The sequence below is a fragment of the Esox lucius genome, chromosome 11 (genome assembly GCF_011004845.1).
Source record: "Esox lucius isolate fEsoLuc1 chromosome 11, fEsoLuc1.pri, whole genome shotgun sequence".
Lineage (NCBI taxonomy): Eukaryota > Metazoa > Chordata > Actinopteri > Esociformes > Esocidae > Esox > Esox lucius.
Genome location: NC_047579.1, coordinates 48,094,773 through 48,116,615, shown reverse-complemented (window position 1 = coordinate 48,116,615; position 21,843 = coordinate 48,094,773). Strand labels below are relative to the sequence as shown.

Sequence of the window (21,843 nt, the reverse complement as noted above, 5' to 3'; positions counted from 1 at the left end):
AATGACCGTGTGGAGCAATTCACTTACTTTAAAGAAAAACTCTTCGCTCAGATTGTCAGGAGATTGGCTTAAGACTAGTTAGCGGAGTTCAAAGAAAATGTTTTAGTGAAATGATGAATGTCTTGGGAATGGCTTTATAACTGGTCCCAGGATGCTTCATTAGGATCTACACACCAAATGACTCTTCTTTCCCAAACACTACAGAGCCAAGAAGAAATGTTTGGTTGAAAACACAAGATTTACGGTTCAGCACGTTGGTTAAGGGAAGGAGGCAGGGAGACGTTCCTCTTGGCAACTGAAACAGCAACATGCCTACAGGGGTCCACAGATCTCACGTGCAGAGATGCAGTGGGTCGACTTGGATTGGGTGGGTCGACTTGGAGGGGGTGGGTCGACTTGGAGGGGGTGGGTCGACTTGGAGGGGGTGGGTCGACTTGGAGGGGGTGGGTCGACTTGGAGGGGGTGGGTCGACTTGGATTTTTGCAGCAGCGGACGAAAGGTTAGAATACCTTCCAGAGAATCAATCAAGTCTTTCTTGAGAAAATGGAAACAAATACCCAGGCTTCCTTGTGTTAATAATTCAGGTTATATTTGAAGGTATTTAAATATGCAAGGTAAGTTAATAGAAAACATTATGGCTAAATTAACTTCACAACAATGTTATGGTTGTATTTTTTGGATTATAACAAATGTTATTTTAAAGTCATTTTGTTGCTGTTGCATATTTTTGGCCCACAGTATTTCTGGCTGACTAGTAACATAGTTGGTCAATTAAGGCATATAAATCTACTGAAATGTTCTTATACATGTACTTAGTTAGTAGGTTCTAATAATGGGAACTATAGGCAAAATTAAGTGGATAAAATAATGATTCACCCTTTTAGGATCTGAAAACATGTTAGAAAAACCTTTTGACGGAAATTATAGCCATGGGTATTCTTTGATAAGTCTTTAAGTGTTTTGCACTCCTGGATGGTGCAATAACTGCTCATTATCCTAATGGCTGGAGGATCATTTCCGGACTGAAATTTTAGAATTTCAAGCCAATTCAAGCTAAAACTGTAACAGAGTTTAAGGTCCATGTCGTGCTGAAAAGTTAATAGCTCTTGTAGTGTCTGGTGCGTACTGAAGCAGGTTTTCGTCTAGGATTCGGCCTGGGCTTATCTGCATCCTAACATTCCTTATCATCTGAAAAAGTCCTCAGTCTTTGCCTTTGTCAAGCATATCTATACCATGTGCATCTACCACCATGCCTGAACATAGGTAGTCAGAGTAATGTGATTTTAATGTCATTTTAGATATGTATCAAACCGTCATTTCTTTCTTTAATGTTTTCTGCAGTATAATTACAGCTCAAATGTTTGGAAAAGTATCCAGATGAAGATCAAATCAGGTCAGGGTAATGACAAGGGAACAAATGAGGAGCAACAAGACAGCCCTTTCTGAAAAAGGCTGCCCCTCACAATAAAGAGGGTGCATTGCTCGTTCCAACAAGAGCTTAACCCCAACCTAATATTTAAATCTACACAACACATTCAACATCAAATAACAGTTGTGCTTATTCCCAGAACAATTTTGTAAGCGGAGGAGAAACAACATCTGGCTGATTGCACATAATACTGCTTTTATCAGGTTCACCCTGATAATCAAAATAGTTTGTTGTTTTTTTGCTATAACAGGCTCAAATACAGAGCCAAAAAATTATATTTCACCGTCCAAATTCTTGTAGGATTAACTGTCTATGAGCTGACCTGTGCCATAGGTCACTGTCACGATCAGTTTATGGGAGACAATAAAGCATTGTCTTCCTCCACTTTTATTCTGAAATCCCCATCATCACACCCAAATTAACTTATTTTTGCAGAAATAATATTTTGCTAGTAATGTCATCAATTTATCCAAGGAACTTGTGAAATTGATTGCAGTCGTTAATATGACATTAAATCATGCAATGACTTAGTGGTTGTACTGCAGGCTGCCAGCTTTAATATGAGTGTGAACCATTTATAAATGACAGCATGTTTACATAGTGTACACTAAAGTAGTCAGGTTTAGTACTAGGTGTTGTATGCTTTGCATGCAAGGTTTTCCTGAAGTCTGCAAACCATTGACATCAGACATTGGGTAGCTTCCCCGGTGATGCTCAGCCAGGCCTGCACCACAGCCATTGCCAGGTTTCCTGCTTGTTTCTGGGCATTTTGCCATCAAGTCTGGTTTTCAGCATGGGAAACTGATTGGGTAGTGGCTTCGCCAGTCAAGACCTTTCCAGATTTTGGTCCTGAAAATCTCTATGAAAGCTATGACAGTGTGTTTGGGTTCATTGTCCCATTGTATCCTAAGGTACAGTCCATTGATTTCAGAGGCATTGGCTTGTACTATATCTGACCAGAAAATATGCTTATGCACACTTATGAATTCATCATGCTGCTGCTTTTAGCAGTCACATTAATGAAGACAAGTGAAACAGTTCCAGTTGTAGCCATACATGTCCAGGCTATAACACTACCATTTCTATATTTTACTGATGACCATGTGAGGAATATGTAACGGAACATAACTGAAATTCAAACCATAACTGTAATCCTTAAAATAACTAAGTGAGGACCAGAGTTCCCATGGGTTACTATTCTGGACTTATTGTCCTGACAGTATGGAAATACAGACATAGTGAGTGAGAAACAGCATTAACTGATCTCTAGATAATCTTGCGGGAACTTAAAGACAGGCCTTGCTGGCACTAACTTCACTGAGGACGATTCCTTCAGCAATAACCCATCTCGGCTTCATCCAATTTCAGTGCAAGGAAGGCTGCCAACTGCCTTTCAAGCAAAAATCACATGCAATCTCTTTTTGGAGGGTTTAGTATCTCCTGCAGGTAAGAGCAGAAGTAAACCTACTGACATTTTAAGAACAGGTCTCTTCTTTTCAACAACCCAATCCAGTTCATAGGTATTTGGAAGGTGACAACAATGCTGTTGTTTTTGGCTGTTCTCCAGCCCATCTTACTTAATTACTAATTAAACAGACAGTCAGCATTCATTTAAGAGTATTTACATTTTTAAAATCAGACCAGTGTATGAATTACAGCCATTTCTATACATAGTCCTTGCTCTTTTAGGGGACCATAAGCAATTGGAGAAATGAAAATCTTAAAGATTAGGCCTATATCTGGATCATGGTTGCAAATCCTTTGCATTTGATGACTGCCTGGAGTATGTGACCTATAGACATGACTAAAGTCAAGGTGTCTTCCACAGTCATGATCTGCCAGGCCTGTAGTGCAGCTATATTCAGCTCCTGTTTGTTTCGGGGCATTTATGCCTATATTCTTGTCTTCTGAAAGAACGTAACACTCTTTGGCCCTAAATTAAACTCTGCTTAGCAGTATGGTTGGGTTCATTGTCCTGCTGCAAAGTTAAGTGCCATCCAATACATTTTGAGGGATTTGGCTGGATTTGAGCGGACAAGATTTTTCACTATGTTTCAGGATTCATGCTACTGCTTAAGTCAGCGGTTACATTTTACGAAAAAACAAGTGAGCCAAGTCCAGTAGAAGATATACATGCCCAAAACATAACGGATCGTACAGATACGTTGGCATGAAGGTTCTTTTTATCACTCTGTTAAATGGCAAGATTAATCTGCTCTGTTCTCTGGTCACAACTTCTTCACAAACTCTTCGTGTTACTTTTCACCTTGCATTCTAGCCTCTGTTGTTTGCCAGGTGTCTTCTGCAAAGGGTAGTGGCTGACAAATCCACACCTACCTACAGGCAGGATGTTCCAGACATGGCGGACAGTTCTGGGTCTATATCTTTTCATTCTTAGCTTCTCAGATCATCATCGAGGCCTCCCTTCGTCTACCAGGTATGTTGCCCTGACTGAGCTCCTTAATGTACCATAACCTTTAGTCCCAAAGTACAATTACCAGTTAAGACTAAGGGATTTCAATATGAGTGGAAAAATAAACAAGATCCATGCAGTGTTGATATACATAATAAAGTGGATGTAAAAAGTTAACAGGGGTGTGCAGACTTTGTATATCCACTGTACATCCAATGGTTGGTAAGAATAGAAATGACTGGGATATAAGTGGGGAGTATATCAAATACAATAATTTACAGTTGATCAGGACTCTACACTGGTATTAATTACAAGGAGCACACACTCCTAAATTGAAAAATTGAGCAGCACATTAAAATGCTGAAGTAATTAATTGGGGATGCAATGATAAGACGCAACTATAAGAAAAGTCTTGGCCGATACCAATAGCCGATATTCATACACCACAATCCACCGATGTCGATACCAAAATCAATGTTTTGTCATTTCTGTACTTGTGTACCAGGAGTAAAATTAAATAAGTTGCTTCTGATGATGCTTCTTATTTCAACAAATGTAAATTCAATCATACAAAAGTTATATTTCTATACATTTTAATGTTAAGAGCCTCCAACATAAGACATATAATGAATGGAAAATGTCTAAATTATAATTATACATAATACAATGCCTAGATATAAATGTAGTAAATAAGGTTGGTATGGTATTTAACTCTCAAAACTGCTTAAACAAATGCGAATGTTGGTCTTTGGATAGGGAGTCATTTGTTTAAATTAGCAATGTTTCTGAAGATCATTAAGTGCTCTAAGATGGTTTGTAGCATTCAAAGTTTTTTAATTCTTCTAGGCAGGGCATCAAGTTAACTTTTGGGTTTACCAGCAAATGTTCTCCACTCAACCACTCATTTTGGCAGCCAACCCCCACCCGTTTACACCATAAAACAGAAAACAAACTAATACTTTATGCCGTGTAATTATTCAAAAAAGAATCTTGTGACCTCACCTAAGCCATTATATGATCAGAAATGTTCAGCGATAGCTAAAAGTTTTTTTTTTTGCCCAGGGTAACAGAGAAAGCAGCACTAGGCATGAGTTTGTCTGCCGCCACTCACTAGCTGGCTAGAATGTGAGATTTTAATAGGATGGCAACTCCTGGGAAGATTCACTTATCTCCCAAACTATCTCCGTTTTGAACAACATGGCTCGGCTGTGATTTGGGGGAAATCCAAAGACTTGAAATGGAAATGGTGGTGCATTAGTGCACATAGTATGGGTGACTTGCACATCTATGAAGGCACCATTAATGCTGAGCAATGTATACCGGTTTTGGATCGACATATGCTGCCATCCAGCAAATATCTTTTTACAGGGAAGGCCTTGCTTATTTCAGCAAGACAATGCTAATCCACATTCTGCACATATTACAACAGCATGGCTTCGTAGACTGGTCTGGACTGCCTGCAGTCCAGACCAGTCACCCACTGAAAACATTATGAAATAAAAAATACAACAAAGGAGACCCCCAAACTGCTGAGCAGCTGAAATCCTGTATCAAACAAGAATGGGAATACATTTAACTCTCAAAACTAGAGAAACTGGTCTCCTCAGTTCCCAAACGCTTAGAGGTTATTGTTAAAAGAAAGAGGTGATGCAATACAGTCATAAACATGCCCCTGTCCCAACTTTTTTGAAACATGTTGCTGGCATCAAATTCAGAACAGGCATGTATTTTTCCAAAAACAATAACATTTCTCATTTTCAACATTTGATATGTTTCCATGTTACACAGCTTCCCAAGTTCTTTGGAAACAGGGCTGTGATTCAATGCAAACTTAAGCCACACCGGTGATGTCAAATGTATTGAATGCCATTATATCATTTTATCATCCTCGCACCTCAGTGGTCTGCCTTTTCATGAGGTCTGCAGCAAGTTGGTGAACAGCTGTGATTTGGGGGAAATCCAAAGACTTGAAATGGCTCTGCAAACCCTTCCAGACCGCAGGTTCCAAAGCCACATTATACCACAATCAAAAGACACCCTAAACATTTCCGGACAACAGTTTGATATTTAATTAAATTAGACCAATATATATTGGGCAGGACTAGCCAAATGTGTCTTGATAGTTTACCAACATATTCAAACACCTAACATTATGAATCCCTTTTATTGGGTTGAATTTTCAAGTGTGGGGCAAATTGCTTTTCACACCTGAAGATTGCACGCTTACTTACTACACCAAACAAATTAAGCCCCTAAATGTATTTCTTTCCCCCTCAGACAATTTACAAAAAGGTCTGGCCAATTTCAGTATAATATGCACAAAATCAGATGGAGCATGTACTTTTTCACAGCACTATATAAACTAGGGATGGGCACGGATAGTTGAATATTCGAATACCTGAAATATATGGTCTCTTAACGTTAGCTCTTCTGTTCCTCACTCAAAACCTTCCTTTTCGAAAGGAAAGAAAAATGTGCTGTGGTCTCTTAATTTAATCCAGAGCTGTAGCTGGTTCGATTCGCTAAAACTCTTCCAATCCAATAATCTCAATGTTGTGTGTTGATTACTATGGTCTTCTAGTTCTGTAGTTTTGCGTGCCAACCACACGGATTCCTCCATACACTCAGGCGCTTTTTTGTCACACGAACGATCATTGAGCCGACGTTACACCATGTCCTTCGCGCGTTATGTAGTAGCGCTCGTGTGGTATCCGTCATTTTTAAAAACGTATTTCGGTTAACCGAATACTATTCGAATAACAACACAGACTATTCGGATAGTAAAATATGGTCCAATGCACGTCCCTAATATACATCTTATTGTTTTACCTTATTTTAAGGTGAGAATTAATTGTCAATGCTTCTCCCTGAAGAAAAAATATATATCCCTGCAACATTTCCCTAAGTCCTTTATTGTACAAGAGAATGCACGACATTTTCTGTCAATACACTATAGTTGTTCAAATAAAATAATCTACTGTACAGAGGGCCAAATAGTGTTCCCCTGCCAAAAAGTCCCTCTCTCAGAATTGCAGAAAGGAGGAATATGGAAAGGCAAGACATTGCTAAGACTATAAAATATCATAGCCTGATGTACAACGAGCACGTCCCTGTAATTCATAAACCAAGACTCACTGGCGATGCATTTTGCTAAAAAATTCTGGGACACTCACAGCATGATCCGTCACATCCAACAACGCCATGCACACATGTAAACCAATTCTATGTGCGCCAGTTTTGGGGGTGCTTCTGTGAACGTCACGTTAATGCAAACTGAAGATCAACACGCGGCTAAAGGCAGGGTGACAAAATAAAATACAGAGCTCTCTGAAAAGCAGACTGTTGCAGGCTGTGATGGTCCTATGTAAAATCATAGATGAGGGTTTGTTAAATTCAAAAAGGAGACAACTAACCAGGGTGTGGTGCCTTCTTGGATGTGAAACGGGTAGATCAAAGAAGCACTTCCCCACTCTAATATAGAACAAGCCCTGGACTGCGTTCAAGAAGGAGACAGCCCCTAACTTGCCCTAGACACATTCCCTCAGGGGAATCCCCACCAAAACCAGCTGCAGTTTTGAATGCCATTTTAAGCGCTGGTGTAATTTGCAAAAGCTACCCCCTCTGCCCTTATTTTACATTGAGGGGCAGAGTGAGCAGCGTCACTCGCAGGGTTGATTTTAATAACACTTTTCCAAAAATTTTGGGACGCTGTGTAAAATGTTAATAAAAACAGAATGCAATGATGTGTACATTATTTCAACCCTATATTAAATAGAAACTAGTACAAAAACATCATATAAAAATGTTGAAACAGAGACATGTCATTATTTATTGAAAAATACATGCCCATATACACACACATACACACATATTTCAAAAAAGTTGGGACAGAGGCACCAAAAGACTGGAAAAGTGGTGTAATGTTACAAAACCTGGTGGAATAACAAACAATTAATTAGGTCAAATGGCAACAGGTCAGTAACATGATTGGGTATAAAAAGATCATTCCAGAGAGGATGGGCGATCAGAAGTGAGGATGGGCGGGGTTCACCATTCTGTGAAAGATTGAGGGACCATCAGCGCACGGTTCAAAAGCCAGCATCCGTGATAGTATGGTGGTGCATTAGTGCACATAGTATGGGTGACTTGCACATCTATGAAGGCACCATTAATGCTGAGCAATGTATACCGGTTTTGGATCGACATATGCTGCCATCCAGCAAATATCTTTTTACAGGGAAGGCCTTGCTTATTTCAGCAAGACAATGCTAATCCACATTCTGCACATATTACAACAGCATGGCTTCGTAGACTGGTCTGGACTGCCTGCAGTCCAGACCAGTCACCCACTGAAAACATTATGAAATAAAAAATACAACAAAGGAGACCCCCAAACTGCTGAGCAGCTGAAATCCTGTATCAAACAAGAATGGGAATACATTTAACTCTCAAAACTAGAGAAACTGGTCTCCTCAGTTCCCAAACGCTTAGAGGTTATTGTTAAAAGAAAGAGGTGATGCAATACAGTCATAAACATGCCCCTGTCCCAACTTTTTTGAAACATGTTGCTGGCATCAAATTCAGAACAGGCATGTATTTTTCCAAAAACAATAACATTTCTCATTTTCAACATTTGATATGTTTCCATGTTACACAGCTTCCCAAGTTCTTTGGAAACAGGGCTGTGATTCAATGCAAACTTAAGCCACACCGGTGATGTCAAATGTATTGAATGCCATTATATCATTTTATCATCCTCGCACCTCAGTGGTCTGCCTTTTCATGAGGTCTGCAGCAAGTTGGTGAACAGCGTAGCAAGTTAGTTAACTCTGATCACCAGTCCCCATTGTCTGTAAGTACACTTAGATGTGCCGATGTAAAACAAGGGCTAAGAGTGTAGGGATTTGGGGTCGTCCATGTTGGGACTAGAGTTCTGTGAAGGACTAAGACAGACCCAAAAAAATTATTGACTACATTATTTCTGGGAAATCCAATTACACTGGGGAGAACAAGTATTTGATACACTGCCGATTTTGCAGGCTTTCCTACTTACACAGCAGTTAGAGGGCTGTACTTTTTATCATAGGTACACTTCAGCTGTGAGAGACGGAATCTAAAACAGAAATTCAGAAAATCACATTGTATGATTTTTAAATAATTAATTTGAATTTTATTGCATGACATATGTTTTTGATCACCTACCAACCAGTAAGAATTCCTACTCTCACAGACCTGTTAGTTTTACTTTAGGAAACCCTCCTGTTCTCCACTCATTACCTGTATTTACTGCACCAGTTTGAACTCGTTACCTGTATAAAAGACACCTGTCCACACACTCAATCAAACAGACGCCAACCTCTCCACAATGGCCAAGACCAGAGAGCTCTGTAAGGACATCAGGGATAAAATTGTAGACCTGCACAAGGCTGGGATGGGCTACAGGACAATAGGCAAGCAGCCTGGTGAAAAGGCAACAACTGTTGGCGAAATTATTAGAAAATGGAAGAAGTTCAAGATGACGGTCAATCTCCCTTGGTCTGGGGCTCCATGCAAGATCTCACCTGGTGGGCCATCAATGATCATGAGGAAGGTGAGGGATCAGTCCAGAACTACACGGCAGGACCTGGTCAATGACCTGAAGAGAGCTGGGACCACAGTCTCAAAGAAAACCAGTAGTAACACACTACGCCGTCATGGATTAAAATCCTGCAGCGCACACAAGGTCCCCCTGCTCAAGCCAGCGCATGTCCAGGCCCGTCTGAAGTTTGCCATCTGGATGATCCAAAGGAGGAATGGGAGAAGGTCATGTGGTCTGATGAGACAAAAATAGAGCTTTTGGTCTAAACTCGCCGTGTTTGGAGGAAGAAGAAGGATGAGTACAACCCCAAGAACACCATCCCAACCGTGAAGCATGGAGGTGGAAACATCATTCTTTGGGGATGCTTTTCTGCAAAGGGGACAGGACGACTGCACCGTATTGAGGGGAGGATGGATGGGGCCATGTATCGCGAGATCTTGGCCAAAAACCTCCTTCCCTCAGTAAGAGCATTGAAGATGGGTCATGGCTGGGTCTTCCAGCATGACAACGACCCGAAACACACAGCCAGGGCAACTAAGGAGTGGCTCCATAAGAAGCATCTCAAGGTCCTGGAGTTGCCTAGCCAGTTTCCAGACCTGAACCCAATAGGAAATCTTTGGAGGGAGCTGAAAGTCCATATTGCCCAGCGACGGCCCCGAAACCTGAAGGATCTGGAGAAGGTCTGTATGGAGGAGTGGGCCAAAATCCCTGCTACAGTGTGTGCAAACCTGTTCAAGAACTACAGGAAACGTATGATCTCTGTAATTGCAAACAAAGGTTTTTGTACCAAATATTAAGTTCTGCTTTTCGGATGTATCAAATACTTATGTCATGCAATAAAATGCAAATGAATTACTTAAAAATCATACAATGTGATTTTCTGGATTTTTGTTTTAGATTCCGTCACTCATAGTTGAAGTGTACCTATGATAAAAAATTACAGATTTCTATATGCTTTGTAAGTGGGTAAACCTGCAAAATCGGCACTGTATCAAATACTTGTTCTCCCCACTGTAAATTAATATGGGAGAAGAATCATTGTGCAGTAATTGACCCTTCATATCAATGTAAATTTGAAGACAAATGCATTTCATTAGGCTACAGATTAAATAAGAGGACAGTTGGTTCACATGGTGATAAGTGCTCAGTGATAAGCTTGATACTCATTTCCAAAAAAGAGAGTCTTACTCTAGTTACACGTTGAGGACACATGGCTATGACAAAAAGATCTCTTATCCATAATATTCTAAAACTTGCACTGCTGGCTTGCAACAAATCTACTGTCATCGAATAACAGACTTTCCAGCCCAGTCATGTCATTTTCACATTAATCCAACATTGTATTTAAAATGTTATCTATTGGCATAGAAAATGAATATGGTACAACACAGACAACTCCTACTGTCCATGTTAGATCATTTGTGAGAGATATCTCTCTCTCACACACGCACACACACACACACACGTTTGTATGGCTATCCTCATGGGGACCAGAAAATAGAAATTAGCTTGCTCCCTTGCCCTAACCTTAACCCCAATAAAGTAACATTTATGCCTAAACTTTACCTACATGTAATGCCTAAACTTAACCAACAACGCCTGGACCTTAAAGAAATCCCAATTCTAACTCTAAAATGAATTCTAAGTTTTACCCAAAACTAAACCTTGAGCTGGAAATTGACTTTTGCTTCATGGGGACCGGCAAAAGGTCCCCATGAGTCAAATCTTTTCTGGTTTTACTATACTCATGGGAACATTTGGATCCCATGAGTATAGTTAAACCTAACACACACAAACCTTGTAAATCACATAGAAACAGCAAGATAGCCAGCTAGCAGCTAGCTGGGACCCCTAGTCCAGTGGCATCATCACCTTGCAAAAACCCAGTCTGCTGACGACTACAATGGCATGGGGGGTTACCCTTACGTTACAAACCGGTTACCTGTACTGATGCTTTTAAAACAGATGACATTTAATAGACAGTAATCAGTTTGCTAACTTGACACTTGTCACATCAGAGCAATCATTTCGTGCAAATGTAACGTTACGTTAGTTACATTAACTGAAGCACCTACACTTATTGTACTAGCTAACATTAGTTAGCTGGCTAGCTAGCTATTAAAACTTAACCGCGTTTTATCAGCTGGGTGGGTGGCTGGCTAGCTAGCTAGGTAACAAGCTAGCCTGCAAACAAACGCATCAGATGAAAAGATCCGGGTACATAAACCTCTGCTACCAATAACGTTAGACGAAAATAGATTCTCATCCAGAAAATATGGTGAACGTACCTGTTTGCAGTTGTTCTTGTCACTGCTCGGGGACTGCCGCTTTAACCGCTACACTAAATCTGTTGAATAATCGTTTTGATGAAATCTCTTCATTTTTTTTTTTTGCTGTCACAACTCTCTTTCCTCCATATTTGCAGCTCCTCCACCAACAACAACATTAATGACGTATGTACTCTGTCACGTGACCCCGTTAGTTGGTGCTAAAAATAGATCATACTACCAATGAGTAACTCAGTAAAGCAGATACCCAGCACCTCACCGTCGCATAGACACTTAGACACTGCTACGGACCGAGTAAGAGAAGATTACACGTTACCTTCATTCCTTTTTGTCACGAACATCTGATGCTACAGAAGTGGTATATTTGCCACACACATTTGATGTTTCTCAAATCTTATCTTGGTTGTTCACAATGTTCTGTTATTATTATGTCTGTAAGCCATGACTCCAGATGCCGTAATTTGCCTGCGGCTAATGTGACACCTAGACTACATAACATGTGCTCTACGGATGAGACAGCCTAAGCGCTGTTTCAGTATAAAGCTTCGGAAAATATTAAGAGATCACTGCACCTTTTTCTTTCCTTTCCAAAAAAGTCGAAAAGGAAGGTTTTGAGTGAGGAATAGAAGGGTTAAAATTAAGAGACCACTGCAAAAACGCTTGTTCTGCTCACTCAAAACTTTCATTTTTAACATTTTTGGAAAGGAAAGAAAAAGGTGCAGTGGTCTCTTAATTTTTTCTGGAGCTTTATTTCTTCAGATATTGTCCATATCTCTGGCCATCTATACTGGGCTTATGTCTTAGGACTGTTGAGAATTTTTTTTAAAGCTACAGATCTGGACAGTAACTGTGACTGTTTAAATCCAATAGATTATTAGCTCATAAGAACAATAAGTCATGAAATAGTAACAAGAAATTATTGTGTTGTCCAAAATGTAAGTGATATCTTGTGAAATTGCTTAAAGAAATTTGAATAAACTTGGCAAGTTGATAACAAAAAATTCAGAGAATGACCCAAATAGCTGTTTTCATCTAATGGACATTACTTAAAAGTAAATTCCTTGAGATGCAGAAAATTGCCACTCAGCTTCTGGCCGAGTCATCTGTCACCAAAGTACACGCTTTGTCCATGCAAAGAAGTCTTAGGGGAAATGCCCTGTGGGACCTGTTGCGGCTTAGAAAACAGTCTTGAAGAAAGGCAACAAGAAGAGAATGGTCTCTTTGCTGCCAGTTCTTCTCAAATGCCAGATGTTGATCTGGAAGCCATATACAGCTTCCAGATCAAAAAAAAATAAGAGACCACTGCACCTTGTTCAATCCTTTCCAAAAAAAAATGTAAGGAACGTTTTGAGTGAGGAATCAATCCACCCACATTGCCAAGCATCAACCAAAAGGACACCCACCAACCGCAACCACCCTGAATGAAGGCTGAGTTTTGCCAGCAAAGTACAACCCAATTGCACAAGTGCGCAACAGAGAGATAACAACAAGCCAGTGACTGTACCCCCGAATGGCATTGGAGGGAGGGCATCCCAGTGGTGATGAGAGCCCACCTGGCAAGACAGCAAGGGTGGACAGTATCAAACCTTTCTGGTCACCTTCTCACCCTGGGCCAGACTACACTTAATCATAGACCATGCTGTAGAGATGAGTCTTTAGTAGACACTTGAAAGTTTGCACTGAGTATGCATTTCTAACCTTAATTGGCAAATCATTCCACAGTAGTGGAGCTCTATGAGAAAAGGCCCTGCCTCCGGCTGTTTGTTTAGAAACTCTAGGTACAATTTAAAGGCCTGCATCTTGGGATCTAAGGTTACATGTAGGTATGTAAGGCTGGATCATTTCAGCAAGGTAAGTAGGAGCAAGTCCATGTATTCATTTATAGGTTAACAATAAAACCTTAAAATCAGCCCTAACCCTAACAGGCAGCCAGTGTAAAGAGGCTAGTATTGGAGTAACTTGTTCACCTTTTTTGTTCTAGTTAGGATTCTAGCAGCCTTGTGCAGCACTAATTGAAGTTTATTTATTGATTTGTCAGGGTAACTGGAAAGAAGAGCATTGCAGTAATCTAATCTAGAAGTAACAAAAGCATGGATTAGTTTTTCTGCATCAGTTTATTATTGAACGTTTCAGATTTTTGCAATGTTTCGAAGATGAAAACAAGCAACTCTTGAGACATATTTTATATGTTCTTCAAAGGAGAGGTCAGGGTCAAGGGTAACACAGAGGTTTCTTACAGTTTTTTGGGATACAACCATGCAGCCATCGAGGTTCACAGTGAGATCTGCTAACAACGCTCTTTGTTTCTTGGGTCCTAAAACAAGCATTTCTGTTTTTCTTGAGTTTAAAAGCAAGATGTTCTCTGTCATCCACTTCTGAAATGCATGCTTCCAAAGTAGCTAATTTTGGGGCTTCTCCATGCTTCATTGAAATATGTAACTGTGTGTAATCAGCATAACAGTGAAAATTTACATTGTTATTCTGGATTACATCACCCAGAGGCAGCATATATAGTGAGAACAATAATGGGCCCAGAACCGAGCCTTGAGGAACACCAAAACATGCCTTTTATTAGTCAGAGGATATGCCATCCACACATACACATTGATATCTTTCAGATAATTAAGATTTAAACCAGGCTAGAACATGTCCACGTAGCCCAATATGGGTTTCCAGTCTCTCTAAGAGAAGGGAGTGATCAATAGTGTCAAAAGCAGCACTAAGATCAAGAAGCAACAGGACGGATGCGGAACCTTTGTCTGAGCCAATTAGAAGGTAATTTGTTACCTTCACGAGAGCAATCTCAGTACTATGATGGGGTCTGAAACCGGATTGGAGCATTTCATACATGTTATCTGTCTTCAGGAAGGCATTCAGTTGAAGTGAAACACCTTTTTCTAAGATTTTTGAGAGGAACAGGAGGTTCGATGTTGGCCTATAATTGTTTAATATGTCAGGATCCAGATTTTTTTTTAGAAGAGGCTTAATTTCTGCTATTTTTGGTGAGTTTGGTACACATCCGGAGGAAAGGGAGCAATTTATTTTGTTCAACATTGGCTGACCTCGCACAGGAAATAGCTCCTTAAGTAATTTTGTTGGAATCGGGTCTAGCTGACAATTTGTGGGTTTAGAACTCATTACAAATTTTGTGAATGTGTCGAGCGATATGGGATAAAAAAAAAATTAAGTGTCCCTATTGACACCTGGTCAGGGAGGTTCAGGACATTCTCAGGACAGATTTGGGGGATTATAACTATTTAAGGTCAGTTATCTGTTTTCTATTGGTGATCATCTTTTCATCAAAGTAGTTAATGTATTAATTACAGTTAGACCCACTTCACTTGTTGAGCGTTGCTTTTTTGTTAACTTTGCAACTGTATCGAAAATACATTTTGGATTGTTTTTCTTCACCTCAATCAGGTTGGAGAAATAAGCTGATCGAGCAGATGTGAGTGCTAGTCTGAAATTCCAACTTGGTGGAGTGCCACTTTCGCTCCAATTATCTGGAGACTTACTTGAGTGCTCTAGTGTTGTCTGTGTACCAGGGAGCAAGTTTCTTGTTGCGTATTTCTTTTGTTTTTAGTGGTGCAACCGTATCTAAAGTATTTGGCAGTGTTGAGTTTAGATCCTTAATTTGATCATTTCCGGGTTTATTCACTCTGTCGTTGATGAGTGAACTTGTAAGAATATCAAGAAATCTATTTGTAGTCCGATAATTTATAGTACGGCTTTTGAAACCCATTTTTTGCGGCGCAAGTGGATTTCTTGTTTTAACGGTGAATGTCATAAGACAGTATTCTGATATTCCAGGATTTTGGGGGGAAAATATTAGATCTACAATATTTATTTTTCGTGACAGGACTAAATCTAAGGTGTGATTGTGGCAGTGTGTTGGAACTGAGACATGTTGGATAAAACCCATCGAGTCAATTATGGCTTCAAAGGCTTTTTGAAGAGGGTCATTGGACTTTTCCATATGAATATTGAAATCACCAAAAATTCATCAGGCTTTAGCCATGTTTCACACAAGCCAATAACATCTAGTTAATGATCAGAGATGAATTAATTTACTGCAACTGCCTTTGTAGCAAGAGATCTAACATTTAGGAGTCCCATTTTGAGATGGGAGGTGATACAGTAATTTTTATTTGTGACCGAGGTGGAGGAAGGCTTTATCTTAATAAGGTTGTTTTTGTTAGCACTACCTTGTTTAACTTTTCTCAGCCTGGAATGAGTCACAGTGGCAATAGGTAAAGCTGTACTAACTACTCTGGCTATGCTATCGACAGACTCCACTATACTAGCAGGCTGGCTAACAGCCTGCGGCCTGACCTGCACCCTATCTCATGGTGAGGCTATAGGAGTGAGACTCCTGTCAATGGTCCTAGATAAAAGAAGAGCATCACTCCAGTTAGGATGGAGTCTGTCGCTCCTCAGCAGATCAGGCCTGGCCCCATTTCTGGGGGAGTCCCAAAAAGAGAGCCGGTTATCTACAAACTCTACCTCCTGCGACAGGCAGAACTCAGTTTTCAGCCAGCGATTGATGAGACACTGTGTTGTTATCCAGGTCCTTTGTCCACAAGAACACCTAAATGTGTTTTAGGAAGGCTATGATACCTTGCTTTGGCCCATCCCCCCATAATCAGTGGCCGCTCTTCTCCCAGTTTACCTTAATTGATGCCGCCGGCTAAATCCTACCCATCACATCCAAGTCATCCATGATCTATAGAGATGACACATATCCTAGTCTGTCACATTTCTCAAAAGAAAAATACAGTCAGTTATTGTCAGCCCAGGCAGTATGCCTTGTTCTTGTGAACCGCAATGTCAGAGGGTAGTCTTTACGGAGATTTGCCAAATACTTGGACAGTATGTTGTAATTCGAGAGGACAATGACACTTGTCACTTCTTTAAGGGTTTTAGGTCTCAGTAGTGATAGCATTGTCTGCTGTTAGCTTTTTGAAGGACCCCTGAAAGACCTTCTCAGGCCCCTCCACAGTACACCCCAGAAAAGTTCTTAAAACTCTGCTGTCCGCCCATCCACAGCACGAGCTGGAGAGAGTTAGAGAGAGAGAATGATAAATACTGGACATGATAGATCTTAAGCCATCTGGAAATTGGGCGCTCTTCATAAACCCAAACAGACAGAGAAGACAGACTGTGTACACTGCATATAAACTGAGGTCAAAACAGGGCTTCATATCCTGACCAGACAAATGTATGACCACATTAGAGGCACACATTTCCCTCAGATCATACAGACTCACAAACGAGTTTGAAATCAAACTTTGGTAAGCTCACATATCGGTTTTTGATGAAACACGACAATGTGCAATCACAGCAGCAGTATTTGTAACCTACTGCCATAAGGAAAGGGCATAGCACAAATACCATTGTGAACCAGACCCACATTCCTCTTATTATTTCTTTGTCCCTTGTCATTCAGACTTTCTGTCACTATTTTCATTATATTTCAGTACGCTGTGCTATAATATAACATCCAAAATGCCTTAATACATGTACAACGTTTACTTTGAATTTGAAATGTCCTTATGTTATTTTTGGTTTCACTGTTGTTATTTATTATTGTGTTTTCACTTGCTTTGGCAGTGTAAACATGTTTCCCATGTCAATGAAACCCTTTAATTGAAATTGAGAGAGGCAGGTAGATACAGGGGGCAGGTAGATACAGGGGGCAGGTAGATACAGGGGGCAGGTAGATACAGAGGGCAGGTAGATACAGGGGGCAGGTAGATACAGGGGGCAGGTAGATACAGGGGGCAGGCAGATACAGGGGGCAGGCAGATACAGGGGGCAGGTAGATACAGGGGGCAGGCAGATACAGGGGGCAGGTAGATACAGGGGGCAGGTAGAGACAGAGGGGTGGGTAGAGACAGAGGGGTAGGGTAGAGACAGAGGGGTGGGTAGAGACAGAGGGGTGGGTAGAGACAGAGGGGTAGGGTAGAGACAGAGGGGTAGGTAGAGACAGAGGGGTGGGTAGGTAAAGAGGGGTAGGTAGAGACAGAGGGGTAGGGTAGAGACAGAGGGGTAGGTAGGTAAAGAGGGGTAGCTAGTGGTAGGTACATAAAGAGAGAAAGGTGGAAATACAGATTGGTAGCAAGACAGAAATGTAGGTAGATAGAGGTAGGCACAGTATAATAGGATAGAAGGCTAAGTAGAGAGAGGTAGGTTGAGAGGTAGGTAGATGGGGTGAGAGATGTGACACAATGGGTCACTGTTAGTGTTGGATTTTCTGTGTGTTTTTTGTGTAAATGTGTAGTTGGTTGCCATGAAAACACCACATGGCAGAGCTCCAAATGCAAGCCCCACCCCAAGCTTCCTGGACACCTCCCTACCTCTCTCCTCCTTATCTCTTGCCTCTTTCATTGCAGGAGGGTCCTCGTCAGTCTGTCTGTCCATAACCACTATTGACAGCACTGTAAGCCCTCCTGCAGAGGTGGGAGAGGACGTCACCCCTCCCGTGGAGCCAGCAATTGATGCCCCCTCTTACGTCTGAAAAGCCTATTCATGTGAACATGGTGTGTAAGGATCAATGGATTCACGTTAAAAGATACATAAGACAGCAGCTAAAAATAACACTGGCGGCAGTGCAAAAAAGGCTAAAAGCGAACACAAGCAAACCTGTTTGTTCCACTGGCCTGACTGGCCGAACAACAGCAAGAGGAAGTGGAGGAGATGCTGAAAATAAAGGGCAACAGGTACTTTCAGACAAGGCTTTTCCATCAGCTTGGCGTGACCCACAGGTGTCTTGGACTGTGGTTTATTTGCCTGCTTGTAATTTTGGGATAGCAGGCAAAAAATAGGTCAGAGGAATTGTTTTCAGTGAAAAATAGCCAACTTATTCTCCTTATAAAACAATAGGATTGAAATGTACAGAGAGATGGAGATGGTAATTCACAGCAACAATGACTCATCATTACCTGATTAGAAATGCACACAGCGATATGGATATATGGGAAGGGCTAGCATTGTATGATTGAAGGATGCTAATTCATTGTCCTGATGAGACGTTTCATTGAAACAACCTTCTGTTTCTCACCCAAAACCTTCCTTTTGGACTTTTTTGGAAAGGAAAGAAAGAGGTGCAGTGGGCTCTTAATTTTTTCCGGAGCTGTACATGAGCTTGTTGGACATCCCATTACTTACCCCTTGCAGCTATAACTACTGCCACTCTTTTAGAAAGGCTTTCCACAAGATTTTGGAGTGTCTCTGTGGGAATTTGTACCTATTCAGACAAAAAAGCATTTGTGGGGTCAGGCACGGATGTTGAACGAAAAGGCCTGGCTAGCAATCGCCGTTCCAGTTCATCCTAAAGGTGTTTGCCCAGCCGACGCTTGGCATCGCGCATGTTGATGTGAGGCTTGCGTACAGCTGCTCGGCCATGGGAACCCATTTCGTGAAGCTCCTGACACAGAGTTCCTGTGCTGATGTTGCTTCCAGGGGCAGTTTGGAACTCTGTGGTGAGCGATGCAACAGATGATGGGCGATTTATACACGCTACGTGCATCAGTACCCGGCGGCCCCGCTCTGTGAGTTTGTGTGGTCTACTCAGGGCCAGCCCTCCCATTAGGCAAGATTGGGCACTTAAATTTGAGGCGGCATTGTGACAATTGGCTGCCGCCCTCAGAACATCCAGGGGTGGCCGTGTGTCTACTACTGAGTGGTTGGGCAGTTGTCGCTCCTAGACACTTCCACTTCTCTGTTAGAGCATTTTCAGTTGCCCGGGGCAGAACTGACTTGTGGCAAAGGTGGCATCCTATGAGAGTGCCACGTTTAAAGACACTGAGCTCTTCAGTACGACCCATTGTACTGCCAATGTATTTCTTTGGAGATTTCATGGCTATGGGATGGATTTTATGCACCTGGGTGCAAGGGGTGTAGCTGAAACACCTGAATTAAAATATGTGTAGGGGTGTCCACATTCCTTTGACCATATAGTGTGTGTTGTGGAGTTTCATTTCAGGGGTTCAGTTACAAATAAAAGTATGGAAATATGGGCAATAGGCAAAAATATTTGTATACAACTCCCAGATGTAGCACAGATACTACACCCTGAACCATTATGATAACTTTTGCCAGGTATATGTACATACGCATTGTAAAATGTGTTTCCAAACAAAGAAGCCTTTGTGCTTAGTATCACATTGCTTGGAATTACCAATAAATGTTTTCCAGCGCTTTCACACACTCTGGAGGTGAACGCATTCCACAGCTAACATCCACAGTTCAGCTCACGTGCAGCCGACATGTAACAATTAGTTGTTAGAGCTTGAGACAAGACAGCTTTGTCTGACATCCACCTGTCTGTCTGTCCACGGCAGCGCTTGAGACAATTCCGTGCCACCCACTTCCGGACCGCCAGACACCATTGGTATGCCTCAACCAGGATTCCAATAGAAATGAAGGAGAAACACTTTAAAGTGTTCATTTAAAAAATCCTAAAGGTTAACGCTAATAACATGTTTGCATATATTCTACCTATGTTCTTTGCCCGTTGCGGTCTTCTTCACCTACTGGATATGTTTATCTCATCTGAGCTTCCAGTCTCTCTCATGTGGATCATTCCCCACAAGCTCCAGTCACCACTCACCCCAGCCCATGACAGTGATGGGGGAGCCTGTTACCATGGCGATAACGTACTTGCTATGCTACAGGTTAGCGTTGGCGTGCTCTGGAAGCAGACAGAGCTGTCACGTCACCCGCGACTGCAGAGTACTCACTGGCACTCTCCGCTGCAGACTTCGTTTCCTTGAATATTCATAGATTGTCCAGGTAACCATGACACCGTTTTCACCAATGAGAAGGGCCCCTTGCTTTGACCACACATTTATAGCGACCACTCTTATATGTTTATTGCTCATATTGCTCTCTCTCTCACACACACATACACGCGCACGCACAGATACGAGGAAAATGTATTGCGCTTGTGGGGCTCCTTCCTAACATCGGCGCCCTTTTTAGTGTATATGTCATTCTCTGCAGCAAGAGACACTCGGCTTGGTAGGGTCCTCCAGGATGTGCGTGCAGGTCTGCCGTGTCCCTCCCTGCTCTGTGTCTAGCCTCTAGGTTAGCCTTCTGTCAGAGGAGCTTATATGTGGAGAGCTTTGGTTTGTTCCCTGTGTGTGAAGGGACCCTCGGCTGCTAAATTTGTAAACGAGCAGTGAGTCAGTGGTGAGTCATGCCCTACCGAGTCATACTCAAATGTCATCTTCCATCACTGTCCTACACCCTCCCACTGTTGGTTGTGAAACAGGAAGTGAAAAACACTGTGATCACACATACAGTCAACTCCGTAATGATTGGCACCCTTAATAAAGCAAAGAATACTGTATTAAATAAAGAATTCCAATATGGAGCTATAATGAAGGCAAACATTTTTTGGGAAAATGTATTAGATTTTTTACTAACAATACACTGAAGGGCACTGAGCCTTTTGCTATGTTTTATGAGACTGAAGGTTCTTAGACAAAGGCCAGAGAGTGATTTTGTGGTCAAATAATGTATTTGTGGGTTTGGTTTTAAAAATGTACTTAACAAATAAAGGAATTTCAATTTGAGCAAGGAAGAGCTACAACTAGATAAAATGTATTTGTGTTAGTAAAATGGATAATGGGGCTTGGGCATGTTTGGCTGTCACTGGAACTGGTTATTTTAATAGAATGTCTAACTGCTGATGGCAGCCACAGAATACATTCTTATGGAGGGTACAGTATTTTCTGATGAAGTACTAGTAAATACCTAGACATTTCTAGAGAGATTTTTTATCATACAGCAAGACAATAACCACAATTGGAAGATTTAAGAAATCCTAGCTATTTAATTTTTCTCCACAGCTTAATACACTTGCCAAAGGTATTCTGACCACTTGGATTTCATTTCCATTTGTGGGATTAAACATGCAAAACCCACACTAATCAGGATACCGACAACATTTTAAAAAGGAGCAAACGAATAAAAGAAGGGAAACCAGAAGTTTAAAACAATTTCAAGTGTTGCCCCCTGATAATCTCTCATTCCAAAAGAAACCATGTCCCAACAGCTCTTTAAAATCAGCTGTGCCAGCACAGGTGAAAGACGTCCTAATTAATTAGGTGGCCAACACAGGGGAAACAAA

General features: G+C 41.3%; 1 protein-coding gene across 3 annotated transcripts in view; it reads right to left on the bottom strand.

Annotated features, from left to right (window-relative positions):
• hdac5 (histone deacetylase 5) overlaps positions 1 to 11,875 on the bottom strand; it is an 84,976-nt gene extending 73,101 nt beyond the window's left edge. For all 3 annotated transcript variants that reach the window (XM_034295082.1, XM_034295081.1, XM_034295083.1), the window contains exon 1: positions 11,709 to 11,875. The gene's annotated coding sequence lies outside the window, so the exon portion shown is untranslated. The remainder of the gene's footprint in view (positions 1 to 11,708) is intronic.
• Between the last annotated feature and the right edge of the window lie 9,968 nt (positions 11,876 to 21,843).